Source organism: Gordionus sp. m RMFG-2023, chromosome 3 (assembly GCF_954871325.1).
Source record: "Gordionus sp. m RMFG-2023 chromosome 3, tfGorSpeb1-WG-v2, whole genome shotgun sequence".
In the NCBI taxonomy this organism is placed as follows: domain Eukaryota; kingdom Metazoa; phylum Nematomorpha; class Gordioida; order Chordodea; family Parachordodidae; genus Gordionus; species Gordionus sp. m RMFG-2023.
The window spans coordinates 41988726-41994983 of NC_088777.1; positions in this window are offsets into that span (position 1 = coordinate 41988726).

The window sequence follows — 6258 nt, forward strand, 5'->3', positions numbered from 1 at the left end:
AGCAAGTAATTCAATATTTTATCTAAAAAAATATAATCAGCCTAAAGACTTTGCTCATAGATTGCACAAAGGTTTAGACAATTATTAGGGAAATCTCAAGGCTTAGGCAATATTTTTTCTGGCTAAAATCTTGAGTTAAACGTTTTTAAAAATCGGCTCAAATCGAGGACCATATTGAACTGGTCAAATGTCGGTCAAATGACTGAATCATATTTGGCCGGCCAAACTCCTAACTCGGTATATTAAAGTTCACATAAAATAAAAATTTTTTAAAATTCACAAATTTTATATTTTTTATCACGTTATTTTTTATATTTTTTTGGCATATTCGTCTAATTATTTTTGAGGCGCAGCCCATAGCTGTTTCATTATTTTTTAATAATACTATTGGTCCTGGAATGAAGACAGCAAAACTAGGCAACCTATAAGGAGCAAAACCCTTCTAAAACAACCAGTCAGATATAATCCATTTATATTAATCTGAGATTTCTCTTATATGATTTTTAAAAATAGAATCCATTATATTAAAAAGCTAAATTTTTAATGTGGTAGTTTTTTAAAATCTATCCGAATCGGGGTTTTCTAACAACCCTAGTCATCACTAACACTAAAATAAGAGTAATTAATAAAGTATAATATTAGTGATAAAAGGAATATTAAGATTATAAAAAGGATAAGTGGCTATGAATAAATTTTTAAAATTCATTATAATTTGATAAAATTCTTTGTAAAACTTCAGAATAATTTTAAAAGCATTAGATTGTTACCCGAAATATGTTTAATTTTTCCTATTTTCATTCCTTTAGTTCAAGCATGAATCCTATTTCTCTATTCCTTCTCTTTTATATCTTCCTAATCATAATCTATTTATTTTTTAAAGATTATTCTTACCCAAGTAGAGCACACATATATTCCATTACAAGGCAATATATCATTCACATTGGGGAAAAACAGGCTTTTTAGTAATAAATAATTTGTATAAATAAATTTCGAAATTGAATTAAACCAGTAAAAAATAGGAAATTTTATTTTTAGCCCAATATCTTCATTTTTTTGTTGCAAATTATTAACTTAAATCAAAAAAAAAAATGTGTGTAAACAAATATATATATAAATTGCTTTTAGTGAAACATTCATCTCAATTCATCATCATTATTCTTTTTATCTTTTATCATAAATGATATTATAAATTTTTAAAAAATGAAGATTTTTAAAAGTTAAAACTTCAAATATCTAAATATTTTTTTAAAATAAAAATGAGCTTCATCTCCACCCTCTAAGAATTGGAGATGATATATTTATACCCTTATCAGTCAGACAGAGTTTTTTCATTTTATTATCAAAAATTACTTTAAATTACTTTTAATTACTTTTCTTATTTTTTTTAAAAATAAAATCGCATTTTATAAAAATCACTGTTAAATTTCAAAAAAAAATCGCGCTAAATTGGAATTCTTTGAAATAAAAATGACAATAGTCGCGTTTCTTAGAAAAAAAATAACTAATTTTTTTTATAAAATGAATATATATTTTCAGGAAAAAAAATATTTCTTATTTATATTTCATATTTATTAGACTAATTTTTTTTTTAAAAATAAAAATCTTCTTTATCCTAAAATTTAAACGAACTTTTTCTCCAATAAAAAACAAGGAAAGATGTTATGTCAACTTCTGGTGCACTAAAAAGAGGTAAATTTGTTTTAATATGTAATATTTTACTAATAACTTTGACCATTAGTCGATTTTCTATTTAAGAACAGTTTTTAGCCACGACGACTTACGGTCAAAATTATGCAAATTTTATATATAGTAGGGGTGTAGAAAATCGCCAGCAATCAATCTTTAAAATGTAAATCATTTATATTATATTGCGGGTTTTTAATTTTGTAAGATATTTACTCTACCTGAATTGTATTACTATTAAAGATTTGTTGGGCAGGATAACGTCTGATTTTTTAAAAAATTAACGAGTGGGGAGTGCAAAAAGAGGATATGCCCAGCGTGCTTTATAGTAATTTTATTGATTAAATGACCTGCTACTATAATCATAAATTCATAAAATTTCCTTTTCTTACATTTTGTGATACTTTTGCCATGAACTTTTGAACTATCTTTAATTTATAAGTTTCTTAAATATAGATTTTTCAAATAAATTACAAAATAAACTAATGTAGATGTTTACGTTATTGTCAGGTTTTTCAAAATTAAAGAAAAAAACTCTCGCTTATCAATGATTTAAGTTTTTGAAATTTACTAAAAGCCCGGGTCTATGATGCATAACCCTGACTTTGCTTATATATAATTAATATACATAAATTTTTATTTAAAAAAAAATTACATAGTATATTTGAATCGGGAATTCGTGGTTGGAATATCTCAACCTTGAATCCTTTAATAAGAGGCATTTATGAATTTGAGAAATCTGATTTAGCCGGAAATGTATTCCATCATGTATAGAAAATCTATATTATAGGCCCTTTTGCCGTGAATTTTACAACTATTCTTAATTATATCAATTTTATATATTTTTCATGTAAATTTTAAAAAAATATTCAAAAGTACATAATACAAAATCATCTTAGATTTAATTCAGAATCTCTATGGATTCCATATCCCAATGGTCCGAGTTTTTTAAAAAAATACTCGGGCCGGGCCATATATCTTAAAACTAAATATTTTAAATAGTCATTATTAACTATAAAAATAAAATAAACATAATATTATTAAAAATCCGGGTCGAGCCTGAAAATATAAAACTCAGGCCAGTTTGAGCCAAAAAAATTCTTCAAAAAAAATGTCCGAGCTCTGCAGGTTTCTGATTATTATATGTAACATCTAGCCTGTCAAATTTATTTTTTCTCTCCAAAATTATTCAAGGAGAGGAAACAAAAAATTTGCTCTAATGGATCCACTTGAGCCTAAATTAAATGTGACATCCTAATTGTTAGATTTTCATTAGTATGAGTAATGATCAATCTCTTCTACAAACCCCCTTCCCTCCCTAAAATAGAAAATTTAAATTGGCAAAAAAAAACCCGTACCTATACTCTCATTCAATTGTTTTAATGACGATATCAGCTCCACTCCCATGATAAAAGTGCCTGAGCATGTGATGCTTTTTCCCGAATATTTGGATGCTATTTTTTTAAAAAATTATAAACTTTTTAGCCCATTAAATTTCTCTTAAAATTGGTTTTTTACGTTAAGATTGCCAAAGTGTGAAACAGAACACATAAAGATTATTTAATTTTTTTTAAAGAAAGAACAAGAGATTTCTATATATTTATCTTATAATTATCATAGATATAATATTTTTATTTATTCTGAAAATTAAATTATTTTTTTAAAAATAATTAAATATTTAAGTGCTCAAAAGTTTGTTCAACTTCTAATTAAAATAATAAAACTGATTTTTATAGGGGGAATATAAATAGATCAATCTATTATTTTTTTATTAAAGAGTGTTTTTTTTTAAAATCAGCCTAAATCTTTAAAAAAAAAATTCATCATATGTTTTTATAATTTTTTATGATTTTTGGGGGGATAAATCGATGAATTTTTTACATTAATATTGTAGTTTTGTATGGTAGAAATAGGAGTGAATTTTTGTATAAATATTTTGAGAATTGCTCTAATTTATAAAATTTTTGCAGCTTTCATTTGTAAAAATATCAAAAGAAATGAAAGGATATAATAGCTAATATAAAAAGCAGAGACCTGCAGAGATACCATTTACACGGCTCGGCCCATATTTAAAAAAAATTTATCATGTTTATTTTTTAATTTTATAGAAAATAATTTAAAATATTTGGTTTTAAAATATACGGCCCGGCTTGGGTGGCCCTGTGTACCCTGGCGGGGCTTAGGGCTGGGCCTGAAGGTCTCTGATAAGGATAGAATTTAAATTTATTCCTAAATCCTAATTTCCCCCCGCCCCCATTTTTTTTCTAATTTTTTATTTAAATGCAGCTTAAAATATGAATTAAATTAGTGTTGTAAAACGCCCCTATAGCCAAAATAATATTATGTGAGCTTGGAGATTTTGCTTATAGATGGCAAAAAGGTATGTACCTCTGTTTGCCAAATCTCGTATCTTACATAATATTATTTTGGCTAAAATTTTATTCTTGCCGTTTTCAAAACTCGAATCAAAAATGAAATTTTGCAGTCCTAAAATAATCTAATATTTCGGCAACACTGGGCCCACTCCCTCGATTGCGCCGGTGATGCAAATTGGCTATAAATAAAAATTAAACTCCACGAAGATCCCACCCGAGTACGATAGATGAATATTTCATTAAAATTTTAGAAAGTACATAGGTCTAGCTAGGGGTGAGGAGGTTAATCCCCCTTTCATAGATTTTTAGAAAAAAAGTGAAATCCAAAATTATACAAAATCTAACATAGCCATAGGCTTATAATATATGGACCTACAAACCTCCAATAAAATTTATGGGGGAAAACCCCGCATAATAGTATACTCTCTACCCCCTCCCACGTATCCTGGCAACGCCTATGAGAGAGAATGTAAAATGAAAACGGGAAAAGATTATTAAAAAAGAATACAAAACCAGTTATATTTATTCAAATTTCTTAATTAATTTTTAAAAGCGGTTTTGAAAGAGAATGCGGCATGTATTTATTTTTATTAAGAAACTTCATTAAAAAAATTTTTTTTTAAAAAAATAAATCTGTTTATCTATTATTTTAAGTTGTACTGAATAACTTTGACTATATAGAGTATTATTCAAGCAAAAATTGGTTTTTTGTTTGAAATTTCGAAGATTTCAGATATCACTGATTTCTGTTCAACCAATAAATTTTAAACATGATCAGATTCAAGGACGTTACTAGACTTTTCAAACTTTCGGGGTTTAATCTATGCTCAAACTCTAAAAAATAATTATAAATCAATATTTTTTTAAATTTTGGGGGAGCTCTCTAAATTTTGGATAAAGTGCTGGCGTTCAATATTTCCTCCCTAAGACACTACTGATATGATTCAATACGAGTTTATATTTTGGGCTAAGAATCGTTTTATTTATTTTTTGATGATAATCTCAATAATTTCTGTCTACCTACCTATATAACTATAAAATATCTTCCAAAACGTTATTATTGTTCAAGCTTTAAGATTATATCTAATTTAATGTTATAAAAAAAATGGGAACAAAATTAATTCGATTTTGAGATATATTATAACGATAGCAAATTTAATTTCGGGATATCATCAACCCCTGGTTAGTATATTTGTAAGAAAAAAAAAATTCCACTTGGATAACGGGAGGAAGAAAATTCTAAATAAATGATTATTATAATCAATGGAACATCTTTTCTTCAAAAATCAAGTTGCTTTATTATTTATATTTTGACTTAATAGTATATTATATGCTTCTTTTTGATTACGAAATCTTTTATAGCGGCTATTTTGTTTAATTATGATTTAAAAAATTTAAAAGTAATTTTTTTTTGAATTGAATAATTATAGATTGCTTAGCCTTTTTTTTTCAATATCGGTTAATTTAAGAGAATGGATAGCTCGTTAATAAAAAGAATAATTTTCCCCTACAAGCTAAGTTTTGTATAGTTATTGAAAAAAATTAATTAACTAATTATTATTTTGGAATTTTTTTTTTCAATTGGACATGTCATGCACTCTTTGAAGGATCTTACGACTTCTCCCACCTCGACTTCATTGTTTTTGTACTAATTCATATATAAATATAGTTTATAAATTTAAATTTAATTCTATTTAGCTTCATTTTTTTTATATTTTAAATAATTAAGTTTTTTTTGTAATTTATATATATATACGAGACGAGACTCAAAAAGAAGGTAATAATTATAACTATTTTAAATTTTCGTTTATGTTTATCATTTTACCAAGTAAGTTGAATATCGTTTCAGTATTAGGACATTTTTTCAGTATTTTTTGCAAAATAAGTTTAAAATGATTATACAGACTTGAAATGATATTACTTCAAATTTGAAATTATATTTTACAAATGACGCCATTTTAATTTTTTTAAAATATACCCTGGCCAGACCTAAAATTTTTTTTTTAAATACTCGGGCTGGGCCTGAAAATTTTATAAAAAAAATATTAAAACCAAATATTTTAAATCACCATGATTAGCTATAAAAATTAAAAATAAATAAAATATATTTTAAAAAAATCCGGACCGGATCAGTAAATAATTTTAAAAGAAAAATCCGGGCCGGGCCGTGCCGTGCAAATGATACCTCGGCAGGTCTCTG